The 27535-nt window shown below is 37.7% G+C and overlaps 1 protein-coding gene and 1 long non-coding RNA gene across 2 annotated transcripts in view; both read right to left on the reverse strand.

The window, feature by feature from the left end:
* Positions 1–27535, reverse strand: part of NKD1 (NKD inhibitor of WNT signaling pathway 1) — a 276856-nt gene that overhangs the window by 132229 nt on the left and 117092 nt on the right. The window lies entirely within an intron of this gene.
* Positions 6584–19095, reverse strand: LOC311443634. The gene is made up of 2 exons (XR_014697369.1): positions 18905–19095; positions 6584–7349 (listed from the first exon to the last, which is right to left on the reverse strand). It is a non-coding gene; the product is annotated as an uncharacterized lncRNA (long non-coding RNA).

Here is a 27535-nt window from a genome sequence, read left to right on the forward strand (position 1 = left end):
AACATTGGTCAGAATCCAGGTATTCACCAGAATTGCATGTAACAAATGGAAAATATTGGCTAGTGATCAGATAGTGGTTATTTCTCAGACCAGAATTAGATCTGTAACTTATAAGTGGTTTGATTCCTTAAGTAGATCACTGAATTCGTATTTGGAAATATATTATTCACACTTAACTGAAGTATTAACCGTACAGAAGATTTCATAAAACCACAAAGCATCTTGTTATCATTGCTGGACACTTACCAAGCTTGAAGCAATCCAGAAAAACTTTGATACCCACAAAATATTAAAACTCTAGATGACTGATTCTTCAGTGTACCCAGCCAGTGGCAGCCTGTGACTGTGGGAGAATAATAACTAGTGTTGAGAGAACAGATACACTCATTGGCAGATTATATCTGATGATATAAAGATTAACAAAATAGGAACATAGCTCTGTTCGTTCTGATGGCTTTTCTGAGTTTGAAGGGTGTTTGTACGTTGAAAACAATTCCAATATTAATGCAGAATTATGAGTGCATTTTCTATTAAAAATAATCTGTGTAATAGCTCTTAAGAAAGTCTATCTGATGATCCTGTTGAGGGTCGGAACAGCTTATCAGTTCTTAGAACTGTAAAGATAATATTAAGCATGCAAAGAAGCAGCTACGGATCTAGACAAAGCCGCTCAGCAAATCAAAAGGCTCCCCTGCTATTTTACACTGCACACAAACAGCTTTATCTCCTGCTCTGTATAAACTTGACAGCTACTTACATGAACTTTAACACTGGGAACACAACCTTAAGATGGTATTTTTTAGAGCAGTATTTGCTCATGCTGTTGTCCCCAAGTTTCTCTGGCAACCTACTCTGGGTTTTCTAGTTTTACACACATGAAAGAGGCAAAGGAAGAATCTCCAGTACTCTCTGACAATGAAATCAGAACAGTGAAAACTGGAGTCCACGCCTTGGGTTGGGGACAAGCTCAGAACTACAGTGATACAAGAAAGGCCCACCACAGGGTGAGTGAGTAGAGCAACTATAAAAACATCTATAAAATAAGCCAACAATTTAACCTTCCTCTTGAAACCTCAAGATGAATATTAGAAAAATTATTAGATATGGAGAAAATCAAATCAAATCTCTTCTGCCTCTAATGCAAGAATATAAATGTTTCAGCTCTCTGAATGTGAACTGATAACCCAGTTAAAGAATGATACAAGCTGCAGTTCAGCAACTGCTCAACTCCATGTTATTTTCTGACCAACTTCTTTCCTTACTCTAGAGCAAACATAGTTGACACAGCCAAATATGTAGAACACTGACAAAAACAAACAAACAACAACAACAACAAAGCACACAACAAAAATCGCAACAAATCAAAACAAACAAACAAACAACAACAACAACAAAGCACACAACAAAAATCGCAACAAATCAAAACAAAAATTGTGGCTCCTTATCCGCAGCGGAGCCCTATCCTGTACTCTCTTGCAGCCAAACTTGGCTATGAAACAAATTCTAGTTCTGGCAAATTGCTGTAGCAGAGAGGTGCTGCATACAGCAGCCATGGAGTTCTGTCAAGGCTGGGCTGCAAGGAGGGTGGAAGTTAATAGGGTCACTTCATTTCATTTGGGAAATTAGAGACCTGGAAAAAAGGATCAAATGTTCAAGGAAGGAAGGAAATCAGCGAGAAGGGGATCAGGCAGATGTAAAAAGCTAAGACTGGTAGTATTGTTCTTGTGACTTGAGGAAGCACAGATTGCAAGATCTACAAACTTTCAAAATAAAAGTTTTATGAACTAAAATCTTTGTGATACTACAAATTCATTTCTATAGTTTGTGAACTACAATAAGGTGGTGAGCCAGGTAAAAGAAAAATATCTCTAACATATAGATTGCATTTAAATTAGATGTTCCTTTCAAGTGAACACCTATATAATATGCCTACACTGCACATGCTGGAATAATAATGTTGTTTTTATTTTTTATTTTTTTTTAGTACAATATTTGAGGGGTGAACAATATTTAGGAAACTAATAAGCATAAATTACTTTTGAAACATATGGGGAAATACTGAAAATGCATGAAATATACACAACATTAGTATAACAATCTAACTGGTATAAACCACCATACAGGTTTAAGAGTAAGAATAAAACACATTCCTCTTTTCTTGACTTTTTTTTTTTTTTTTTTCCCCCATGGAAAAATACGTGTTTTTGTGTTTACACTTTTGCAGAACCTTGACTAGTTTAGGGTGTCTCTATCACTGAAGCAGCCAGAGTTCAAGCAGCTGTCTAATGAAGTAAGAATGAGTGCCGTGATACGGGATTTGCAGGCAGGACAGGAGCCTCGTCTTGGTAGTCTGGAAAGAGAAGGCCTAATGAAAGGAAAAGGAATTTAATTTCAATATTACGAAGAGATGGAGCAAGGAAACAAAGGAAAAGGTCCTAATGTCTTCCTGGTAGGCTTACTAAAGTCTAATTTTGGCAAACACGTTCAGTTAGAAATCTCTCAGTAGACACACTGCCATAAACAGTTATTACTCTTAAGTTACTGGAGGGAACAGAGTGGTCTCCTCAGTCAGGAAACCCCCAGCTGTGCACATCAAAACACAAGACTGAGAGCATCTGGTCCCTAGTTCTACATGAACACAAGGATGTAACTGCCATTTAAATTGCTAGACTAGAACAACAACAACAAAAGACTAGACCTAAACAAGAAGAGGAAATTAACAGTGCACAGAAACTGAAGGTGGAAAGCTCCCTATTTATTTTTTTTTTTTCCTGGCCCTAACAACTATTTTGAAGATAAAATTTCTCAGACTGGTGAATGAGATTGAAGAGACAGAAAGGGAGGTACTTTAGTAGCAGTGATTTGAACTTAGTTCCTTCCAATTTGATCATCACAGAATTATTTAATAATCTACATTGGGAGGGACTCTGGAGGACATCTCGTTCAAACCCCTTCTCAAAGAAGGACTAACTTCAAAGTCAGGTTGCTGTGGGCCTTGTCCAGTTAAGTTTTGAACATCTCCAAGGACAGATATTTCACAGCATGTCTGGTAACCCGTTCCAGTGGTTAACCACCCTTACTGTAATTTTTCCCCCTTATATCTGTTTGGAATTTCCCTTGGTGCACCCTATGACCACTGGCTCTCAACCTTTCAATGTGCACCTCTGGAAAGAGCCTGATAAGGATTAAGAGTGTAGGATCTGCAATCCTTTGTCAAGCTGGTGATTCAGTAGCAAGTTTCTAATCAGGAGGAAAAAGAAGGCATGCACAGATCTATCTCCACCATCCTTGCTTCCAACATGTGGATGTTTAGGGACTTCTTGAGTTAGAGTCTACAACCTAGCAGTGGTGTTCAATCAGCCACAGATCTAATACTTTCTTGAATTTATTTTGGTCTCCACAAAATTCTATTGTGATAAGTGCTGTAGTTGAATTATAAATTATGAAAAAGTGCTTCACTGACTTGAAGTAAAACAAACCAAGCTCTCCCAGTTTTAGCAATATTGCTTAAATATTGTCATGGAAGTGAGTGAGACTAAGATGCATGATTCTGCTAGCTGATTTATATGACTGCAGTGGCAACAGATCTTGAAGATGTTTTTAAACTTCTCAGTGCAAGGAAACTATTGAGATAGTAAGTGTTAGCATCCTTTGAGAATTTCTCAGCATAATCAAATTTACCATCAGAACTATCCTAGTGAAGTTTTTCCACTAGACTTTTAGTGGTGTAATTTCCCGTGTGAAGACATTCTAAAAAAGGCCAGGTCACCCAGGGTTTACAGCAATTTAGCTATCATAATATATTATAGATTGGTTGGTAAATCTATACATGCACACGAGCACTGACTGCAAAAAGACAAAGAAAGAAGTTTGGAAATAGAGAATTTTTTTCCCCTAAAAGACAACTCCCACTGTAAAGATCAAAGGCAAATTGTAAAGCTGTTATCAACGGAAACTGTGCCAGTCTAAAACTAAAAATTAAATACTATGGTGTTACCACTAGTCAATTTAAAATGCTGTTTGTTTTCTTCTATATTCCTGCCCAAATCACTGCTTGACCAGAACAGTGAACCTTAAAATAGAAATCTCTATTTGTTAAAATTATGCTTTTACTCATGCTGACTTTAACTACCACGGCTGCTCTCCATTCTGTCTGATGCCACCATCCCTCCATCCCTTTCTGAGAGTTGGAGCATTGTCATAATAGCCAGAGAAAGAAAAAACATCAGATTTCAGTCATAATATCATGTGTCTTACCAAATTCGCAATTTTTTCTTCTATGTTCCAGAAAAATGAGTCAATACTGACTGTTCATATCTGTGTGCTGAACTGACTCTTACCCTCTTTTTTGCTTTCTCCTCTTTTTATAGGCTTTCTAATAAACACCTTTAAAACTCACTATTGTGATCCTTACCTCTACTTTTGTTTCAGTATCAAGTCATTCTATTTGTTTTACTCCCTTTGTAGTAGCAAACTGCCCTTTGTGGAAACTGAGCCTGGTTAAGAATTCCCTTTTGCTGCAAATCCAAATGGAATTCTTAGCAGTACAAGACGTCACACACCATGCTAGGCTGTTTGCTCCCATATCTCATTCAAAGGCACAGGACTTCATTCTGATTTACACACTTCAAATAAGATCAGAATCAGGCCAACAGTTCCTGCCAAAAGAGCACACAAACTGAAAGCTAGAGAAGATGAAACAGACTCACTCCAAGAGATTCAGAGAACAAAAGTAGCAAAAACCTTTTAAACTTTTTTTGTATTTGCAAGGAGCGATACTTACCTGTGAGGGGTATTCATAGGTCCTGTGCAAGCAGGGGGATTTCCAGAGGTATTAGACAGGAAAGCAAACAGATGCATGGATTGGTTAAAAAATAAATTAGAATTAATTTTTAAAAATATTACTCTGCTTCAAATAATATAACTCTGTTCCTATTTCATGATGCAATTGTGCCCATGTGTTTAGAAACCTCAGAACTACTCTGTGCAGGGAAGTTACACTCTGAAGAAGAGCTGACCAGATAATGACTCCCTTGATTTCGTTGTCATTACTATTACATCTGTCCTTCTGACTTGTATCTTCCCCTTGGTAATTGACTATACAAGAACTAAAGCAAGAAGCATTCAAAACTTGCAGTGCAGTCTGGTTCCAAACACAGCTGTGAGATGTGTGGAGGCAGCTAGCTCCCCTCCCAACTCACTCTTGTAAGGATGGGGAGCAAACATTTTGCAGACAGCAAGTTGGGCTCTTGCCTAGCCCTGTTGAGTCTTAAACTCAACAGCTCCCATCCTAAAGAATTCTATCCCACACCCCCAAAACCCCACCCAATAGTTTTACCGTCCTTACCCTTTGTATATTCTGTTGTAGCATACGGCCACAAAGTTGGCAAAAATGCATTTTCAGGGCTTAGTCCATCCCCAGTTCATACTGTAAAGCTTATGCCCATGTTAATAGTCTATCTCAGCCAAAAGTCTGTACTTCGGGGAGGGACAGGAAAAAATAATGTTTGTGCAGTTTACACAACAATAGTAAATCAGTTCTAAGATCATAAGCTTTGTTTGATCGTAAAATATATATATAAAAAAGTAAAAGGCAGGTATCAGAGCAGGAAATGGTGCCTATAGTTACAGAAGCATGCCTGGTATTTTAGCATGGACTCAAGCTACCAAGTCTGGATGGACTGGGCACAAGCAAATCATACATGATACAAATTAGTCTGTCAAGAGACAACACAAGCCAACTCTTCCCAAATACATGAATGCTCTAATTCAAAATTGCAGCTGGGCTAATAGTCATTGGGAAAGTCAGCATGAGTTACAGGGTTCAGTAGGCTTTAACAACTCTACATGTCACAGTGTAGACATAATCCCAGAATCTCACTGTGCAGTTCCCGGACAGCTGGAGAAAGACTTTGGAGAGAAATATGATATGCTTTCTTTCCAAAAGCCAAGGCCCTACTCCTTTGATACATCCCTCTAGGCAATGGAAAAAATCATGATCTGATCTTGGTTCACATAGTTAGAGCTATTGTAAATAAGCTGTGCAGAACAAGCGCACTCCACAGTTGGACCAGTACACATACCTCAGTATGTACCCTGGCTGCAAATGGAGAAACAACTTAGATGTGCACCATCCTAAGGAGCTGCAGGGCCTGGCTGGGATAATTGCACTACCAGAACTGAAGGGTATGGAACAGAATTCTTGTGCTCCACAGCATGGCACAGGTTTGGTAGATTAACTAAAAAATTACAGCTAAGTTGGTTTCATGTGATGCTGCTTCTCACTCTGAAATCTGAAAATGAAAAGTGTTTCACTTTGCTTGTTTTCACCAAGAAATGAAAGTTGCATGCGTCTGTTGCAAAATAACAGGCTGTGATTTACTCCATGGCAGAACCACGGAGAATGTATACATGTAGACATTACTTTTTCCTATACCCCCAAATGGCTTCTTTTTCCAGATGCAAAGCACATACTGCTTTCAAAGCAACATAAATTGCATGACATAAAGCATGCTGAGCTTCAAAAAAAAAACCTAAATGTGTTTATAAAATAAGAGATGGATGATACTCACACATTAAAAACTGATCATTAAAGTTTGTTTCTCTTTATTTCTGGTGATTATATTCATCCTGAAGTGTTTTTGTGGTATTTGTTGAAACTGATTGCAATGCAATGCTTGCTAAGCTACAGTACATCTTTCTGTATGAACCAATTGCACATTAGTTTTTCTAATTTCCACATGCAAGACAAACATAAAATAAATAAATAAATAATAAAGATCTTGTCTCATAGCCTTTTGTTCAGTTTCAAAATGACTCCAAATAACACAAGTCATTGATTGATCATCTTACAGTGTAACAAGGTACTGTTGTTTCATGCTGTCCATATGTAGATACTGCCAGATAAGTTTAAATGCTGTTCTGCTAGCAGCTTTTTAGATGATGTACTGTCCTGTAGCCCTTGGGTTTGTTTTGGTTTGGTTTTCAAACATAGGCAGTGTTCCACTGCCAGCAGCAGGCCTCTGGGTATTTTGCCCTCAGAATGTCCTCCATCAGTTAAGATTTTGATAATCCTGCTTTACAGGGCTGAAATGTTGGATTTTTGCAAACGTGCCTGCAAAACAGCCAAGTGTTTTGGAGAGGAATCCAGAAGCATTTTATCAGGCAAAACTTCCATTGATTTCCATGGGAGTCTTGTCGGAGTAAGAACTGAGTCAAGACTTCAAGACTTGGCACATTATCAATCCCAGCAAATGACGGGCGAGAGCTGATGCCTAACGCATGTTCTAGGGAGGAAACAACTTGGCTCAGGGACCATATTTAAAACATCACATACTGTAGTTTAAGCTCTGTAAGAAGTGAGAAGAACAAAGCTTAATTTAGTCTCTAAACACCCAAGTCAGAGTTCAAATATAGTGCAAATATTCTTTACATATCTCAGCAAGTTTAGTGGTGCTCTTACTGTAAAAGGCAAGAACAATGGACAAAGAGAAGTCAGGTCTTAATGCAAGACAAACCTCACTTATACATAAATGCCTAGGGGAAGCAACACAATGCATTTATTTATCTATTTTCATAAGCTATTGACAACTAGAGTCCATGTCTGCAGCTTGACATTATTAGTTAAGAAACACTAACAGAATAAGAAAAGCAGTGTTTCATATAGCTTTTCTAGCTCTTCTTTTTCCTTGAATTTCTCCAAAACAGAGCCTCTTCTCTATCTTGTCCGGCTTTATCAGGGAGCCTGAAATTTGTCATCTCACAACCAAAGAAAAAAGTCAAAGAAGAGAGATGAAGGGGTTTACTATACCGCTATTTCTAAGTGCTAATAACTATAATTATGAATCTGTCCAGCAGATTTCATTTGCAGTGTACCAGCGTGCCTTATAATGACAATTTTTTCAGCATACTTCATTAAAACAAATATCATTATAACTAATAGAGTAAGCTCAGGAATGGGATTTCTAACTCAGTCACCATGTCTTCTCCATCATAGGTGACACTTTCCTAATGTGCCTGATGTTGCAGATTAGACCAAGGGCTGGTAGTTAACTGGGTGTCTGTTTGAGATGCAGCAGAACTAGAAACTGGAAAAAAAAAAAAAAAAAACAAAAAAACGCAAAACTTCACAGAAGTCATATTACGATCTCCCTCTCAAACTTCTTCATACAGGATATTGCTCTGATGGAGGAGAAAGCTATAGGCCATTAAAACTCAAGTGTTTGGAAATACATTGTCCTGGAGACTTAAATCTCCAACTCTTCTATGAGGACTTCCCTTTCGTACCTTTCAGGGTGAATTCCACAAAGGGGTTATATCATATACCTTCAGGTAGTATAGGCAGAACACTAAAGCATGACAACTGTGTGCACTAACATGGAGCAGTGTTGTGGTGTCACAAAGGCCTGTATGCACAATACTGTGAAACATATTCAGGGCATTACAGACAGAAAGAGGTAGACACAGCTTTCAAAGTCTTGCTGACCAGGTGCTGGCAAATGAAAACCAGGTGTTGTCTAGAGTTGTTTCTAAGCAAACTTCAAAATCTGGGTTGCACTCAAAATAGGAAAGATTTTTCTATTTTATTGGTTTGACTGACTGGCTCTTTTAGTAAGCACACTGCTTTTAGCAAAACACCTTTCTGCCTGCACAAGCATTTGGTTTTTAGTTGAAACATTTTCTCTCACTCCAAAGACTTAAATGGTGACCTTTGCAACAGACTAAAATCATATACAAACCCTTTATACAAATATTTTTTGAGAAGGAAATTGGTACTGTAATGAATTTCACAGTGTGTGAACTGGACAAACACCTCCAACACATACTAAGATGCACCTTGACCATCAAATCACACTCTCATAAAGCAGGGGCTTGAGTTGGTGACAAACCAAGTGTGCCAGTTGAGCGTTCTCAGAACTCCTAATGGCACACAGAATCCTCACAAATTGTCTGGCTGTAACATAAAGCCTTATAATTCATACTTGTTAAACAGTTGGTTTTCCTTCTCCTTCAGTAAATAGGTACAGCCTATAGGAGAGGTGAGTCCATTAGATAATAAAAGAGGAAAATACTTTCTGTGCATGGCTAGTGTATATCCACTGAGGTCTAATGAGACTGCAAAAACTTAAGCAGCTTTCATTATTACAATTCTGTTTGCATGACCTAAAGTGAGGCTTAAAAAATTCTTCATACTTGTAGATACTAATTTGAATGTGTTATCACTTCTTTTCCGTCTACAAATGATGTAGTCACCTTTCTTTTTTCCTCCTCTGTAGATCTGGAACAAAAATCCATGTGTTTAAAAGAGTTTCCTTTTGCATGTGAAAATTGTTCTGCCTCTCAAATACACTTTTCACCATATCTTTCACAGCTTCAAGCTCAGCTGCTTTCATTCCATATGACCATACTTCTACCCTACAAGCTAAAAACCCTATTTGTCCTGCCTCTTGTCACCCTTTATAGAAGGCAATGGGGGAAGAGAATTAGCTAGAGGAACATAGGCATGGAAGAGAAGCAGGCAAACTATAATGAAAGCTGTCTGGGTTAGTGAAAGGCCTTGATAAACAGAACAGTTGGAGATAACATCTACATTGTGTATCCTGGCTGGGATATTTGGTGACTTCCTTTTTAAGTTAAAAAATACAGAAGGCAGAGGTAAAATTATAGTAAAATCTCATGTTTTGTAAAATCACGCCATACTTTTCCTGCAGCTTGTGATTTCAGAGCTCCTACAATCAGGCAGCTGGGAAGTGTACATAGGAGCCTTTAGGGACTCAGAAGACACTTGGCACTCTGGCTGGCAGCTAGCATGAAGAAAACATGGATATACTCTAACATACAGCAGAGTGTGTCAGCACTAATTCTGGAGAAAAAAAAAAACAACAAAAAACACAAAAAAACACACACACAAAAAAAAACACAACATGATTTCTGCACTGTTAGGATTGCTACCTTGTTGTTATATGTAATCAGTATTCATTCATATACTGAAGATGCTGAACTTGAGATCAAGATAATTCATTTGTAATGATTGAAACATTTAATTTTCCTTGATTTCAGTTGGAAATTCCAGGTTTAGCTATATTGGGGTCTAAATATTTGTCTTTCTGAGCCACACATTATAGCCATCACAATTCAGACAGTACAGATTCAAGCAGTACTGCAGAAAAATGTCTCCATTCAAACAGAGCTTTGGCTAAGTGGTAGCTCTCTATTCTTTCAACCCTTCCCTGTCTCATTAATCTTGCAAGAATGTAGCCACATCCTGCAGAGACTTATTCACATACATAGTCCTCATGTTCCAGGGAATAAATGCTCTCAAGAACATGCTCCTAGCCCTGGGAGCGCTATATGCCAACATTGCCTTAAAAATACTTGAAATTCTCCAGTAACTAGACAGTTGAATGTCTGTGCGTCTTGAAATGATGTGAATTGCAAAGAACAAAACAAGAATACAGCTGTCAAAAGAGGAATAAATAAAAGTGTAAACATTAAAGTTTCTACAGGCATTATTAACTCTGTATATCATGTGATATGTAATTTGGAAACATGGAAACATGGAAACATGCATAAAGATAAATGCTTTTTCTTCTGATTTTCTTATTAAAAATAGAGCAGCCTATTGAGTACATGGTGATAAACGTGCTACTGGAATTTCTTGTCTGTAAGGGAAAGAACTTCTCTGAAATTTAAATATATCTTAAAGAGATGTGCTCTTTCATAATAGCTATGTTAAGGGATGTTCCCTACCTCCTGCTGCTGCCACCATCATTTAGGTCCAACAGCTTGTTACTGAAACATCTCCTTCAAACTTTGCTACTTCCTTTTCTCATTTTTAATTTAGTTCTACAGCAGTCCAAAATAGAGTCTTACCCCATGTGTTTCTTAAGGACACTGGCCATTCTGTAGAACAGAACTCGTTCTGTGCAATAAGAATTTTATTAACATTTCTGTATGAGAGGCCACAACCACACATCTTCAGTTTTAGCAGAGCAAGGCAGCCATGCTTGCAGATATTAGCACACCTGCTGAAATAATGGATCTCAATCGCTGATTACGAGAAGCCAGGGGAGCGGCACAGAACACTGCGTTCTGTCCATATGCCAGCCATTAGATGTTGAGGGCTAAAACCAGATGACTGCATCTCTGCAGCAAGCAAAGGCATCAGATCCCATGCCTGCAGGCTGAGTCTTTTATTTTATTTTATGAGACAGGAAAAAAAAAAAAAAAAAGTCTTTCTCTGGCAGTAATACAATTAACAGGAAACAAGGACCAACAGTAACACAGCACATGATGCCAGGACTGCTGATCCTCCTCCAACTTCTGAATCCATTTAGCACATCCCAGAAGGCCCCGCGCAGATGAAACTCTTTGATATGTTTTTAACCTCTCTGAGAGCTGCACAGGTGCAGCCCATTTGGAAAGCAGGCAGCTCCCATTTTTCCACCAGGGGCAATGTTACTTTGAAATCATTCCATGAAGTCATTAGACTTGAGTTTGTTGTTATTGTTTTTAAAAGACATAATTTATTCATTTTCTGCTTTCAATAGCTTAAGAACTGCAGCAAATTAAAAAGCCATCTCTGAAACCCATTAAGGTGATTCACCAAGATCCAGTCTGCTTTGTTAAACAAATTGACTTAAGTCACTGTATTTATTACTAAAAGCAAAATAAGATAAAGCAAAACAAAAATCCCACACACTCAGCCTACATGCTCTTTTCAAATCCTATGTCTGGAGATTAATCAAACCTCTCTGTTAAGCTGACTTGAGGAAATAGGAAGTGAAATAACTCACTAGTATATAAACACATTTTAGGGCAGTTTTAAGAAATTGGAAAATCTTGGCAATGTAAAATCAAAAATTATTACAATTGTAGGCTCATGGTTTGTTTGAAAAAACTTCATATGGTTGCACAATCATCAAATCTATTTTCTGACATAAGAGAAGCAGTATGTCTGTTGTCTGACAGTCTTCTTTTAAATCTAGATACTGATTTTCTTCATAGATAAAATACTGAAGACAAGCATACCTCTTATAAGTATGAAATAAATAAAGCTAAATATCTATTTGTTTGTTCGTCTGCAGCTATTTTGCTGAATACATAATTCACTCAATGAATCTATAGATATTACAACCAAAATAGACTGTTATGATCATTGTATTTGATCTCCTGGGTAACCTAGGTGAAACAACCTCAACCGTTAATTTTTGCATCAAAACCATCATTTTCATTTGACCTACAGAACCTCCTTTAACAAGATACCTACTCTTAATACAAAGACTTCAAGTGATGGAGAAACCAACATGTCCCTAGGTAGATTGTTCCTATGGTTAATTTACCCTTCCTGTTGAAAAAGGTCACTTTACTTCAAGTCTGAATTTCTGTAGCTCCAGCTTCTAAACATTAGACAGTGTTATATCTTTTTCTGCTTATAAAGCTAGATTAAAGATGTCAGCAGTAATTGTGTGAGTTGATCTACAATAACACATAGCCTTTGGTGCCGACACTAATCAAGGTTAGGGGACTCCAGCAACATCTAGATACACAGCAGGAGGCAAAGGTTCAGCTAATTCAGAATTCTCTTGCCTTTGTGCTTTTGATGAAATTTTAATTCAGTTTGGGTGCAGGTCTATTTCATTTATTGTTTGGTGTTTGAGAACATTAAAGTGAACATTGAAAAAGAAATAAAAAAGACTTGTTGCTAGCTTTTGGTTAATATGGTGTTATTTACTTGCATGTATTAATACAAGAAAACTCAAAGCTGTCTAGGGTCTCTTAAATGTTTATAAAATAAAGCAATTACTATTATGAAAACATATGACCAATAATGCTTAAAATGTACATATACATTTTACAATCTAATAGAAAGACATGAAGACTACCATGAACAGCTGTAGACCAAGCTAATGTCTAGTGTAAGCTGGTAAACCTTACCTTTTTATATCAGCAGCAATTTTCATCTAAATAAAATTATTTGAGTGGAAAATGCAGATTCCTTCTGTTTTTTAAAGGACTTTGATTTGAATAGTCTAAGTTCCTTCTCAAACACACTGGAAATATGAAGGATGCTTAGATTTAGTTGTGTGTTGGGAAATTTAGAGATATTTGCCTGAAGATTTAGAGATTTGGTAATGAAAGGTGACATAAAATACAATGGATACAATGGATACAATGACAAATGGATAAATACTGTCTCTCTAAAAGATAGTTTATATACATTTAAGATTTCAAGCTCCTTTGGCCTACTTTCAAATGACCCACGTCTGTTTAAAATCTGGAAATAGGAGAACTGTCTTGGACAAAATGTTTCTTTTAGAAAAATGCAAACAGAAAAACCAAAATACCGTCACTATATGACATATTATGTTCTCTGGACTTTTATTAAGAAGAAATCAGCAATGACTCTATAATTAGTGTTGAAACATGCATTTAAACAAACAGAATTCAGTCTTGCTGAAATACTTGAATGATTGTATTTAGTCTCCAAACATGACATAGTAATTCTTCACTGGACAATCTGGAGTACAGCTGTGGGGAGTGTGGAGAAGTTAGGAAGCACTTGGAGGGGGAAATTTGAAGGACATCAGGATTCAGTAAAGTTGAGAAGGCCCTGTCTAAAAGCAAAACTTTTTAAGTGGTCTTGTAAAGTGGGCAAAAAAAAAAAAAGGGGGGGAGGGGGGGGGCTGAAGTCCCCCACATATTTGTACTCTATGCAAAGAAAAGACAACCCAGAAATTATGCACTGAGTTCTTACTCTAGCAAAGTCTAAAAATTCTCTTTCTCTACAGCACTTCTCACTGCTAACCTTAAGCCATGAAGAGCTCTGTCTCCCATAAAAAGTGGTAACTTCAGCCACATACACAAGCTGTCACAGGGGAAGGAGGTATTAAACTTGTATATCAGGACTCGTGTTAAATACGGTTACAATATTCGGCACTGTACGACTCCCTTCATTGTCCACCCTTCAACACACTTGAACTTAACATGAAGCGAAAGGCTGTCCACACATGAATCATATACTTCCAAGCTTCAATCAGCTTTCCCAAAAAAGCAAAAGCATCCATTTCTAAACACACAGACTCCATGTGAGTCAAGGTTTGGGTGGAGGAAGGAGACATGGGAAGTAAAAATGGGCAAGGTTGAAAAGCAAAGGTACAACTTGTAACTGGGACTTCAAGAGCTGGATAAGCTTAACTACAGATTTCCTGGTTTTTCTAACACTTGTGTTGATAGTGTGTGCACTTCAGAAACCTGGCCCTGGCCCTTACTTTCACAAAGCAGGGGAGAGAATGTGGAACAACAGCTGCACTTCAAACACCACACGGCTTTTAGAGTGTTTTGTTCCCCTTCACACGTTTTTACGCCAGAAGGGAACATATGGTCCACTGTTTGGAAATTTCCCAACCTAAATTTTTGTTTGATTAATTTCATCCAACTACTCCCAGTTACAAGCCCTTGTAACACTCCAAACAGTTATGTTCCTTCCTTTACGTTTATACACTTCAATTAGCTGTAGAAGCTTATGCACCTTCTTAATCATCATATAGCTATGCACATCTAGTTCTTTTCATCTTTTCTTGCCATCATCTTTCTGTGCTCTTTAATCATGATTGTGGCTTTTTTCTGAATTCCCTCCAACTTCTTGATATTTATGTCTGATCTTAAAGTGTCCAGAGCAATACATTTTTGTGTAGGTGTAATGTTACTTCTGTACTGAGAATCACTTTACTTCAGACTGTTACACAACACCTATCACAGCCGTATCTGAGCAGTTTCCAATGTGTTAAAGAATGTGACCAGCGTTCTTATTGCCACTGTGGCCCATGACACTGCACATCCCTGATTTTGGAACCTTATATGACATCTTATTACCACGTCATGCTCAATAACATGCTTTAATTTTGGGCTAGTCCTGAGGTTGTCAGGCAGCTGGATTTGATTTGAAGCTGGACTTCCAACTCAACTATTCTACTATATTCTACTGATTTCCTATCCATTTTTATTCTCCCAGTGAAACATGGCAGGACAGGGCAGGGAGCTGCAGGAACCTGCATGCCTTAACAAAATGCTAATGCTAGGTGCAGACCCTTGTACAAGCAATTAATCTTTGCACTGTGAATATTTGAAGCTGTAGTAGCTGGATGAATGCTCATATGTGGTAGACATATAGGATAAGCCTTGGACCTTAACTCATACCTGCTGTTTAAGTGGCGATCCAAGTCATGGTTTAGTTAAGCAGAAAGCCAGCTTGACCCATTCAAAACTCCAATGAACTGATGGTATGCAGTCTCCTCACGTACTGTTTGAGTATGATCTAAAGTCTCATAATTTATACATTTTAAACAGTTAGTTTTTCTTCCCCCTCAGTAAATGGGTAACAGGAAACAGACAAAGCTCCTTAACTTTTCTTTAATCTTCCTCACTAGTGAAGTGAAAATCAAACGATAATTGTCTGGATGATCTCATTATTGTCAACAAAGCTGAAACCTTGAAGTCCACATACACTGAAATGCTGATACATTAAACAAAAAAGGGAACTGTGCTTACATGTTGTTCAATAAATAAATAAGAGCTATAGAGAGATTCATGATGAATGAGCACCCTGGGAGGGCTTCAGCTTGTCAGAATTATACAGTGACATTAATCACAGCATAACAGGATTGCTGCAGGCTTCCAGTGCAAAGTCCTCATTATATCTTCAAAACAGGAAAAAACAAAACAAAAATAAAAAAATCCCCACAACTTCCAAGTTCCTCAAAGTGGAATCTTAACTAACAGACTTGTTCAGCAGAATACAAAACTCAAAATAAACTGGTCTTCATCACATAAAGAATCGCAGAGAAAAAGCAGTGGAAAGCCATCAGTGTAGTTGCACCATCCAACCAGGCTACATTTCCACTATGATCAATGTACTCGTGTATCAGTTTGGCTAAATCTTCTTCATGGGGTCTCAGCTACATTAGCAAAGCTACACTTCATCTAATTACAGTACTATGACCTCCACCACAAAACTGAAATAAGTAATACTTGTAATATTTGTAATATCTAGGTGTCATGTCAGCAATGCTCTTGGGGAATCACACCTCTTCAGCACTCGGAAAGATGCTGCTGAAAGACAAAATTCTCCAACACTGACTTGGCTCCAGAAGTAAACAGAGGATGCTCAAACACATGATGACCAGAAATCACTGTAGCATAGTCAACTGGTTCAAATTTGCCTGGATAACTAGTTTTATATCTAAGAATTACATTAATAGGACCTAGGAATGCTATTTTGTGAATCTTGATTAATTAAATTCACCTTCTTAAAATAATAACTACATGCTTGCTTGCTAAACAAAAGCACTTTTAACAGAACTTTCCTAAGACAGTTGCAGACAGTTTTTACTTCTGGCCAAGTCAAAACCCTTCAGTCATTCCATAACAAGTTATTCTGTCACCTCTAGAATAAAAATATTGGGGATAAAATCTTTGTTCTTTACATTGTCTATTCAGGTCTATCCAAATCCCAGAAATTAGAAGACAAAAATGTAATAATATGGGTTACTAATAAAAGAACATCCTAAACTTCAAAGAAGCTTGTGTTTTAAGTTTCAACAGTCTTGAGAAACAGTTTGAATCATTTCAAATTCTCTCCTGAAGTTTGTTTACCTCTAGGTGGGGGCCTACTCTGGGATTTTTGCTAACGGAACTTCCACAACAGTGACCATGCTGTAGACACCATTAATTGCAGTTAGCTTAAGTTTGCAGAAGCACCACACACAGTACAAATTGTATGTGCTATTTTGGGGATTTTTTTTTTTTTTTTAAATACAGAGCTATATTTCTCAAAAGAGAATTTAAGTACCCAAAAAAGTGGGTGGATTTTCAAGAGTTCATGACATTTGGTGCTGAGTTGTTTTTAATGGCTAGTATGTACTTAAGCATCTAGTGGGAATTGAGTAGTATTGAAAATCTGTTCCCAGTTATGGGTGCTGAGAACATAAAAATCCTACCCTAGCACAGACAAAGCCTTAAATGTCATTGATCTTTTTCTTTCCCATTGAGCTCTAATCCTGCATCAGCAGAACAAAGAATTAGTACTGCATGGTTGAGAAGTTAAATTTTCCTCCACACCTGCAGGTCATTCCTCCTGGGCTCCCTCCATTGATAGCCAAAAAGTTATTTGCTTAAAAAGCTAATCATCTGGTGCAGCTGAGCTCCTTCATTTCCAGAAGAAAGACATCCAAAGTTAGGCCCCTGTTTCACAAAGAATTCATGTGAGAGCTGGGTTCAATCAGTGGGATCAACCTGCAGATCAGGGCCATGACTTCGTTACTGTTTGTTTAGTCTAATTAAAAACATGTGTCTAAGGTAGAATTTTCTTACCTTCAAAACTCATAATACGATGCAGTTTGAAAGCTTCCGACAAAAAATGTCACATAAATGCAAAGTATTAAGATCCCTGTGCGAGATTTGCATTTGAGAGAAAAAAAGTATATAAACTGATTCAAGAAAACATTTCTTACTAGATAGCAGTTTCTTAAAAGCCACCATTCTGAGGTAGAATGAACTGAAGAAAACTCCAGAATAGTGTTTCATGGCAAGTACTTCAGCTGAAGACATAATATCCTCTTAGCAAAGTCTCCTTTGCAAGGAAGGGCATATTTATTAAATGCAAAAGAAGAACATGAAGACCAGTAGGTAATGCTCACATCTCTGAGGCAAAGGCATTCAAAACATTAAATCCCTTTCTACCTTTCTGGATGTGGTCATCCACCTACCCCCAGGTGTGTGCCACAATGAAATAGAAACTGGAGGGAAGGAACAAGGAGGGGACCAAAGGCCTGTCAGCACCGGGGAGGACACAGGGAATCCTCCTCCTTACTCAAGAAAGCAAATGCTATGGAAGGAACACCTTGTGACTTTCAACACAATTCCTCACTTTGATTAATAAAGCATGGGGAGAAGCAGGAATTGCAGGGAATTCCATAAAGCAATAAACAGCAATGTAGTGGTGATTGTATACCAGCTACTTCCCCCCTCCCAGTGTAGACTCATATTTCAGCAAAACCAGCTCTGTTTCAAGTCTGTTCTTCCCTCTAGTCCCATTAAACTTTTTTGCATGCTGGGTGAGTCCTACTTGTTTGGATTTTCACATTAGATTATATGCTGCAATAACTGTGGCCTGCTCTGTTTCACATTCAGTCACTCCGTTTTGTTTCTTGGCACCAAACCCATACCATAGATGTTAGAGCAATGCATCCCCGCTTCCTGTTGAAGCCATAGCTTAGTGTCATTAAAACATGGTTTGCTAAACATTTTTTCAGTTTTATGTAATGCTGCTAGAAAAGCATTTACTGTTAAGTACTAGTATCTCAGAAGAGGGAGAGAGCTATTTCTCTTGATATTTACAGCTCATAATAGGAAAACCGATCAGACTCAGTGAGTATCAGTCATTTCTAGACCTATGTCCATAGCTAGAAAAGGCAAAAACAATCTGCAAAAGGTGTGTTTTAAGCTGACACAGGCTTGCTAAAAAGATTGGATGAGTCATCACTTGCAGATAGAGGTGTGTTTGTTCAGATAGTATGGCATGGTTTTTGACAATACTCAAGTCAACAACTGCAGGACTGCACTAAATCAGCAATTCGGGTGGGTGGCCTGCACAACCTCTGCTTCTCCACAACTGAAGTCAAATTCCAGAGGTCTCAACAACCCAGAAAGACCCAGGTCTTTATCTCAGACAAAAATAAAATAGAACACAGTACAAGGACATAAAAGCTCCTAGCTATAGAGAGCGAGAGAGAAAGCATCTTAAGAAATTCATCTTTTCTAGAAACCACAAACCTAATCCAAGCTGTTAGCAACATAATCTCTCTCCCACCCCCACCTATACCATATCAACAGAGCTACCACTAACCTGTTTATTCCAAGGATGTTTCTTCCAGCTCTTTTGCTGTATGAGGATGTATGTGATACAGATGGTGTTAGGAAATCCATACCTTCTTTTCCTTTTCTACTGATGCAGCATATTAGCTTTAGCAAGTCTCCCTGGAGCAACAGACAAACTATTCTGTCCTCTTTCTTTCCTTACTGAAACAGTTAACCAATTGAAAACATGACTTCACCAGAGAATAAATTAGCAGATGGTATGACTTATTCCCAAAGAAAAATTAATATGAGTTTATCTTTTCTCCAAAACCTCACAAAAATTAATTTCTTTGGTTAAAGTAAAATGACAGCAGTCACCAAGGATTGGACCAGGTGTGTCTCACCACCCACCAAAGAATAATCATACATATTTTCTGCTACAAGGCATTTCAACAGCAAAACATTGACTTTCTACAACAATTGCAGATGCCTTAAGAAATGCACTTGAGTAAGGTATTTATTCATTAAAGATTGAAACTTCTCCTTTAAATTGTTGTTTCAGTCACTCCAAGGCCAAACATGTACGGATCTACAGCTCCATCTTTAAACCAGCCCGATCCCTGCACTCTGGGCTGGGCATGCCTCCCCAGGGAACCCAGTCTGAAGGCCTCCAGGCCCACCCCAAGCACTACTCCAGCAGTGGGGAATGGATCACAACAGTGGCTCCTAGTACACACTGGGCTACAACTCTGTACGGCCACCTGCCCCAGCCCAGCTCTCTGGCAGAGTGGGATGTCAGCGGGTTTCCTGCTCTGTTCCCAAACCATAATCTTAATCTGCTATCCTAGAGTGAGAAACAAATACTAATCTTAAAGGTTTGGTTTATTATAAAGCTGAACTGCTCTCAGCAATCAGTTAATCATAAAATGCGCTCCAGAATCAACACTGAAAAACAAAAGAGAACAAAAAGATAAAACAGAAATATTTTCTTATAGGCATCGTTAAAGAAATTCCAGCTAAGGCTAATGATAGTTTACTTGAGTAAAGGCTGTGAGAACAGATTTTTAAAATCGTATCAGTTAAGAAATGTTACTTCTCATCTGTTTTTGCCAAAAATCTCCTCCTTCCACATTTGTCTTGGATCAATAAGATACTTGCCAGGCTTCTCTATAGGAGTTATTTCCAGAAATAACAACCAGTCTAACAGACTTTTTCCTGAAAGGAATAGACCAGACAATATCCAAAAACCAAATCATGCCATAACCTATTGGTAATATGTGAATAAATAGATGAATCTGCTGCATGAACATCACTTCCCGTATCACATACCAGTAAGGAATTTGATCACTTAGAACAGAATTTTCTTTGGACAACACTGGATGAATCAATGTTGTCATATACTTTAAAAAATGAATGTTTTTTTTTCCAAGAATCCAAAAGCATGCATCATCTCCCAAATCACTAAACCTCTCCTGGAAAAAAAAAAAAAAAAAAAAAAAGTTAAATAAATAAAAACACAGTTGGCATACTGCTTTTGTTCTCTTTCTGCTTCTTACATGTATATCATCATTTTTTAGTATTCAATAAAATTAATAATAATAATCTAGATGTTATGTAGATACAAGAGAGGAGTGCAGGCTCAGCTATTTAGCTTCTTCCCCCTCACATTCATGTATTTAAACTTCCTGCTCCAATTATCTTACAGTTACAATCATTCAAACATTCAAATAATAAAGGTCTTGTATATAGGTGAAACTCTCTCTCTGTTAATACTACTGTGGTTTGTATTTAAAAGCGTGACAACCCCATCAATCAGAAAATGGAGATAATAAACATCTTTGAAGAGTGTTTTAGATGTTAGTGGAATATTTACAAATATAAATTTGAACTCCTGATCTTAAGGCTCTCATGTTACTCTAATTACACTATAATTGGAGCTCCCTGCGTATACAAATATGTTTAGGGGTGCATATAAATAAAATCACTTAAATTAAAATTACTTCTTCAGTCTTCCTGTCAATAAAAAAACAACAACCTACACCTTAAAATGTAACACATATTACATGGATCAGTAGTTGAAGAATATTCTGATAAATTAGCTAAATGTTGTACAAAAATAAATGTTACATTTCTTCCTTAGAGCTCTTCAACCAAACCTCTAGCAGCTATTCAACATTGCTTAATATATTTCCATGTCTTCATTTTCCCTTTAATGCAGCCAAACCAGCGTTCAAACATACATATCTTCAAAGGGTGTCCCAGTCTTACAACTGAATATTCAAATCAGCACTTGGGCAGGTTTGGCAGTTGAGTTATTGCACAGTAGGTTGAAAAGTGGAATTTAGATGTCTTCACTGGGAAAAAAAGTTGCTAGAATATGAATTCAAATTACGGAGGTCTACGACGAACCATAGGGTTTACCAAAACAAATTTGCTCTGCCTATTGTGATAAGAGAACTGAGGTATCGTGGGCCCAAGCTGGGTACCCTGGCCTTCCAAAGGTACATGGAAAGACATACAGAAGAGGAGCAGGAATAAGTAAGCCACACACTCAGCCAGATACACTCAGAAGGAGAGAATCGTGGTAACTAAGGCCAAAAAGGACTTCCGAAAGGTATTTAGTACCTTACTCCCAGAGTAGGGTCCATTATTTTCTTGTTATTTCTGGTAGATCTAAAGACATTCAAAACAAAGCTTCAGCACCTCTCTGTACACTAGCATTTTTTAGCTTAACTAATAGTTTTTTGTTGTTGTTGTTGTTTTGTTTTTAACATTTAGCCAGAAGCCATTCGACACAAGTTAAGCTCATTATTTCCCTTCTTGTGCCTCATAGATGTAAAGGATAGATTCTTCCTTTTTTCTTTTCACAGCTTTTCCACATTTGCATATTATGTTTTCTATTAGTCTTTAAGTAAAGAGCCCTATTTCTTTCAGTCTTTCCTCCTAAGCCGTATTTATAACACCTGTGATCATCCTTCTCTGGATTGTCCCCATTTTGTTCATACCTATACCATTCTCCAGCCAAGGCTATATACATGATGACTAGGGTAGAAAGAAAACATCAATTCTTTTGTAATGTACTCTTAAGCAAAATAAAAGTACATGTATTCCTGAGTCATCTTCATCTTGTGAGCTACCACAATCCTTAGATACTTCTGCAATGAATACTATGTCCAGTGTTAATAAATATTGTGTCCAGTTCTGGGCTTCCTGGTACAAAAAAGACAGGGATCTCCTGGAAAGAGCCCAGTGGAGGGCCACAAAGATGATACAGGGCCTGAAGCATCTTTCCTATGAAGAAAGGCTGAGAGACCTGGGTCTGTTCAGCCTGGAGAAAAGAAGACTGAGAGGGAATCTCATCAATGTGTATAAATACCTGAGGAGACAGAGGGATTTGGCCAACCTCTTTTCAGTCATTTGTAGGGATGGGACAAGGGGTAATGCCTACAAGATGGAGCACAGGAAGTTCCGCACTAACATGAGAAAGAACTTCTTCACGGTGATGGTGACAGAGCACTGGGACAGGCTGCCCAGGGAAGTTGTGGAGTCTCCTTCTTTGGAGATATTCAAGGCCTGTCTGGATGTCTACCTGGGCAGCCTGCTCTAAGGAACTTGCTTTGGCAGTGGGGTTAGACCCAATGATCTTTCGAAATCCCTTCCAACCCCTTCAATTCTGTGATTCTGTGGTTATCTAGTTGATTGCCCCGGTCCATTAAACACACAGTATTTTGCTTGAGTGTCCTAGAAGTTTATTTTTTAGTTGCGTCTTGTAGAGTTAGGTCATTTTTTGTCCGAGGAAAAATGACTTTTAAACAAGTTTTGTGCTGCAAAAATATTCAAAATATTTTAACAGAACTCTTAAATTTAAAAAAATCGTTACTATAAAGTGTATAACAAAACAAGCCAAAAGGAAACACCTGTCCTAGCCTCTCCTTTTTTAAACTTTCCCACACCCAAACAAGATAATATGCATGGTTTTATTGAATCCTGTCATTAAATGTTATACTGCTATTCCTAAGTGATGGTAGAAAGACGAAAGACGTTTGTAAAACACCAGAACCATAAGCAAAAGGAAATGAACAGTTTTTTTTTGTTTGTTTGTTTGTTTTTTTAACTAGGTATTTTACCCCTTCAACAAAATAAAATTTCTTGAAATATTGTCAATCCACTTTAGCATAAAAAAGAATAGTATGTAAACAACAAAAGGAGACAATACTGAAACATTTGTTTTTGTCAAACAACTGAAATATGTTTTCCTTTGTCTAGTTTGTATGCTCCCCTCACTCCAGGCCTTGGACCCTGGAAGTATAATGACAGACCAGACTTCCCGGAGTTTGCTGCGTTCAAGATTGTGGTTTTCATACAGCCTGGGTGATGTGAGGGCCAACTTATAACTGAATTTCCTAACTGAACACACTGTTTTTCATAATACCAAGATGCCCTCAGAGAATTCAAATTCAAATACTAGATGTATTCATACAAGCAATTAAAATGCTCAGATGAGTATTGTAAGTTGCCCTCCCCTCTCCCTCTGTCCCCTCTTTTTGAGTTTCAGAATTCCTAAAATAAAACACTAAGCACCACAGAAATCCAGGTTGGCCTTCTCTACTTTTCTTTGAAGAGTAAAAGACAAGTGGCAAACCAGTTGATTTGAGAGATCTGAGAGGTCACACATGTGAAAGGACTATTAACTGAGATAGGAATTCTTTCCTGCCAAAACTGAGTCTGCCTCTATATTTGTACTTGCTTAGCAAAACACCACCACAGTGGACAAGTTCTGTCCCACTCCATGTGTGAGGTTTTATGTAAATTCTTTTTACGTAAGAGGGGAGGGAGGTCTTGGAGCCACTCAAAGCTTGGAAAGCATTGCTGAGTTAAATCAGCGTCTGGGGGTGGGAAGACTCTGAGGTAAATTCAAGATGGCTGACAGGGCTTTTGGTTTTCAGTAGGCCACCCCTCAGCAAAGGGTGCAGCTCTGGAGGGTTTGGGGCAGCTGTCTCACTCCAGCACCTGGAATCAGCCAGGGGCCAGGATGTACCTTGTGCTGCTCCCGCTTCTTTGTGCCCAGGTCTAACAGCAGTGTTTGCTGCATGATGGGCAGGGGCTCCTAGGGGCTGAAAGGATGAGCATCTGTTCCACCACACAAGTACATGCAGCCTGAACAGCAGTAACAGATCACCACAAGGTCTGCCAAATAAATGAATAGGTCAAATAAGATGCTCAACACCAGGCAACTTTACAGGTCCCTAATCATACACAGGGTTGTTGAATGCTCTGCTCTAATGGTAATGGAAACACAAATGCGGGATCTTGGAGAAATCCTCTTTGTTAGGAGTGCACACCTACTCCCCCTTCCATTTAAAGCTGACAAAACTCCCTGAGCTTCAGTGATCCAAAAACGCTTGCAACAAAACCATGAAAGATAATGCTTCAAAGTCCTGAAATTTCTAAGGCAAAAAGCAAGGCAAAGCAATTCTTCCTTAAATACAAGAAAAAAAAAAAAAAAAAAAAAAGAAAAAAAAAAAAAGAACACAGACACAAACCCTTTCCCTGCTTAAAGGAGACCTCTTTGCAGGTCTCCTTTAAGCAGATTGCACCCTTCCCCCTACAAAGAAACAAAACAAAACAAAACAAAACAAACAAACAAAAAAAAAAAAAACAAACAGCTGTTTAAACAAACAACAGATGCTGTCCAAACTAACTGCATGGTAAGTGCATAGTAAAGACATATGTTGTCTTCTACCTAGCCATATGTCCTTCCCACACATGTACTCTGGTTCCAGCTTTAGTGTAGCTTTAGATAAACAGAACAAGGGTGCATGGAGAGGTTGTACTCTAGTAAGTTTTCAGAAAATCCCCTAAGATTTGTTTAATCGATGGCAGACCTAAAAAGTAAACAATACAAATAAAATGCTCCAGGAAACTGTAATTACCCATAACAATTAAAGGGATTTGTAAGTATAGACTGCATCTCTGACTAAAGGTTGCCACACAATTGTTGCTAGTAAATTTGTTAAAATATAACATTAGATTAAAATGATCTTCTAGACTGTTGAAGGAATTTATTACAAAAGTCTCTCTTTTTAATTTATAGTGACTTGATTTGCTCACCCTGAACAACAAACTCTCAGGCTTCCTTTAGAAAGTATTGAATTGTACGTTGCTCTCCCTGGATTCCAAATGTAATGCTCATTCCCAGATGATAAAGTTGTATGTTGTCAAACATATAGCTTAACTGTACCAGAACTATTATAGCTAGAAAATAAGGCTTGGAAAATATCAACAGTTACGCTTTGGCATGGAAAGCTGTTGCTTCTAAGCATACGCTTGGAGGATTAAGAAAAGATCAAGAGGTAAAAGATCACAGATCTGGCCAGCTGTTAGCATCTGACTCCAAAACATGAACACCCATCCTTTACACTGACTTTAGTGGCATAGCTACAGCAAGACTGTAAGCTAAAACAGGCTGTGGCCCAGTGTCTTTCAACATTTCCTTCTTTGCATAGCTGAATAAATCCAGTTAACCTGAAAAATATTTTTAAAAATCACCCAAGCCTAACAGCAATTTCCCTACTGTTAATTAATATATCATGTAACTTTGAATATTTTTCTCCTCCCCACTCCTTTATTTCCTTTTAGTCAAACCAGTAATTTACACACTGAAATTGTTTTCAGGTACTAGGTCTAGAGCATTAGAAATTTTGTGACAACATCCTGGTATTGCTACTTCCATGCTGTAACACGGTTACATCAGCCAGCTGAGACACTGCTCTAGGAAGCTCTGCTTCATCAAATAGTACTTTTGTAGAAAGGATGTAAGGAAACAGTCAGCTAGGTGCAAGCTATTATTTCATATCTACATTTCACTGACAAATTTTGTCAGTTATTTCCTTGATCCTTGCTCTTTTCCTCATCACCTCCTTCCCTCAGGACTAACTACCACTGGGAGATATGTAGCCTTCAAAATATAAAAGCAGATATAACATCTTTTTATGGCTACTGTTGTTAAATACAAACAAAACATTTTACTTCTGTAAGTACACAAAAAATTTTAAATATTTGGATTCAAAGTACTTCTTTATATACAATGCTTTTAATCTACATTTAATTAATTCTATGGAACATGTTCCACACTTTTCTATTAATTGTGTTGCCTAGCTGTGGTGGCTCAGACATCGTCTTTGCTCCTCTTTGAAAAGTGATACAAAACCAGAACCCCCGGCTTGCAACAGACGCATGTGACTGGTTAGTCAGTCAGCCAGCCACATCTGAAAATTATTAATTTAAATATCCTTTGAAGTACTGTCCATATTTAACACTATGCTTTAACATACCGTTTCCATTTTCTGAAAAAGAATGTTGCTGTTATGCAGAGCATAGACATAATTACTGACAGCAAGAAAAGAAGCTTCTTTTGACAGCTGGTCAAGAAGCTTCACAGTTCTTTGCTTTCTCTCACTTGTGTAGAGATCACTACTTAAGGATAGGAACATGGGGCACACCTGCATTAACATTTAATGTTTAACACATATTTGCTTCAGATGCTACATTTGGAAATCCATTTTGAGTGCATTTACCTACAGGATCCAAGTATATGTTATATATCTCCTATAGTATTTAGAGAATATTATATAAATTGAAAAGTTCATTTATAGTTCACAAAACAAAGCACAGGGAATGCTTAATTCCACTCATGAGGTCCTCTTCATTTCCAGGCCCAAGTCAGATATTTTCTCTGTATTTTTTGCTTCTCCATACATTTTTTTCTCCTACACCAAGACAGTCATCAGCTGTAAAGTGCTAGCCAACCTTCCGAATGAAGACCTGCAGCAAGCACACTACACAGCCATGTTTTCAGGCAGTGGTGGGGCTGGGTTTCTGCACTGCACTGAAGAGGTTTCTTCAGATACTTTGTGTTGGCAGTTCACCAGAACAGATTCAGAAAGTGAAAATCCAGAAGAAAATTTCATTTCTGATACAGCTTTTGTGTGTTTTCCTGAAGACCTATAGGTGAGTGGGCCCAAAGCCAACCTTTAAATCCCAAATCAGCTTTTCTTCAAGAAAGTCAGAATTTAACCACATAAGGATTTCTCAGTTTCCCCTTTCAATTCTGACCCACTTTTAATTATTATGCTTATCTTCATATCTGTGTATAAGAGAATTAATTAGAAGTGCTGTGATAACACTCTTAAATCACTAGGTATAAACACATTTTTTCTATTTTCTTAGACCAGAAAAAGTGACTTCAAAAGAGTTTTTCTTATGCCCAGGATGTGCTCAGCCCTGCACAAATGTCACTTCTGATGTTTGACAGCTCCAGAAATAAGCACTGCACTTGTTCTAACCTATAAAACTGTAAATACTTTACCTATAAATAAATAAATAAAAATGTATGGTATGATTATTAAAGTATGTGAGCCAGGTAGCTACTGTGGACAGATAGGTGAGTAAAAAATAGTGATTTTATTGTAACTTTAAGCATAAGATTTTCTATTTCCTAGGCCTGGAAGATTCAGCCCATGCTCCTAAGGAAACTGGTAGAAGGAAAATATCTTCTCAAAATCTATTGCAAAATTTTAATATATTTTCTTCTGAAAAATATAATTGTATATTTGTATATATAAAAATTTGTATATTTGTATTTGTATATATAAAAATATAATGTATGAAGTTAAGTTTT

The sequence above is a fragment of the Aythya ferina genome (assembly GCF_964211825.1).
Source record: "Aythya ferina genome assembly, chromosome: 12".
Taxonomy (NCBI): domain Eukaryota; kingdom Metazoa; phylum Chordata; class Aves; order Anseriformes; family Anatidae; genus Aythya; species Aythya ferina.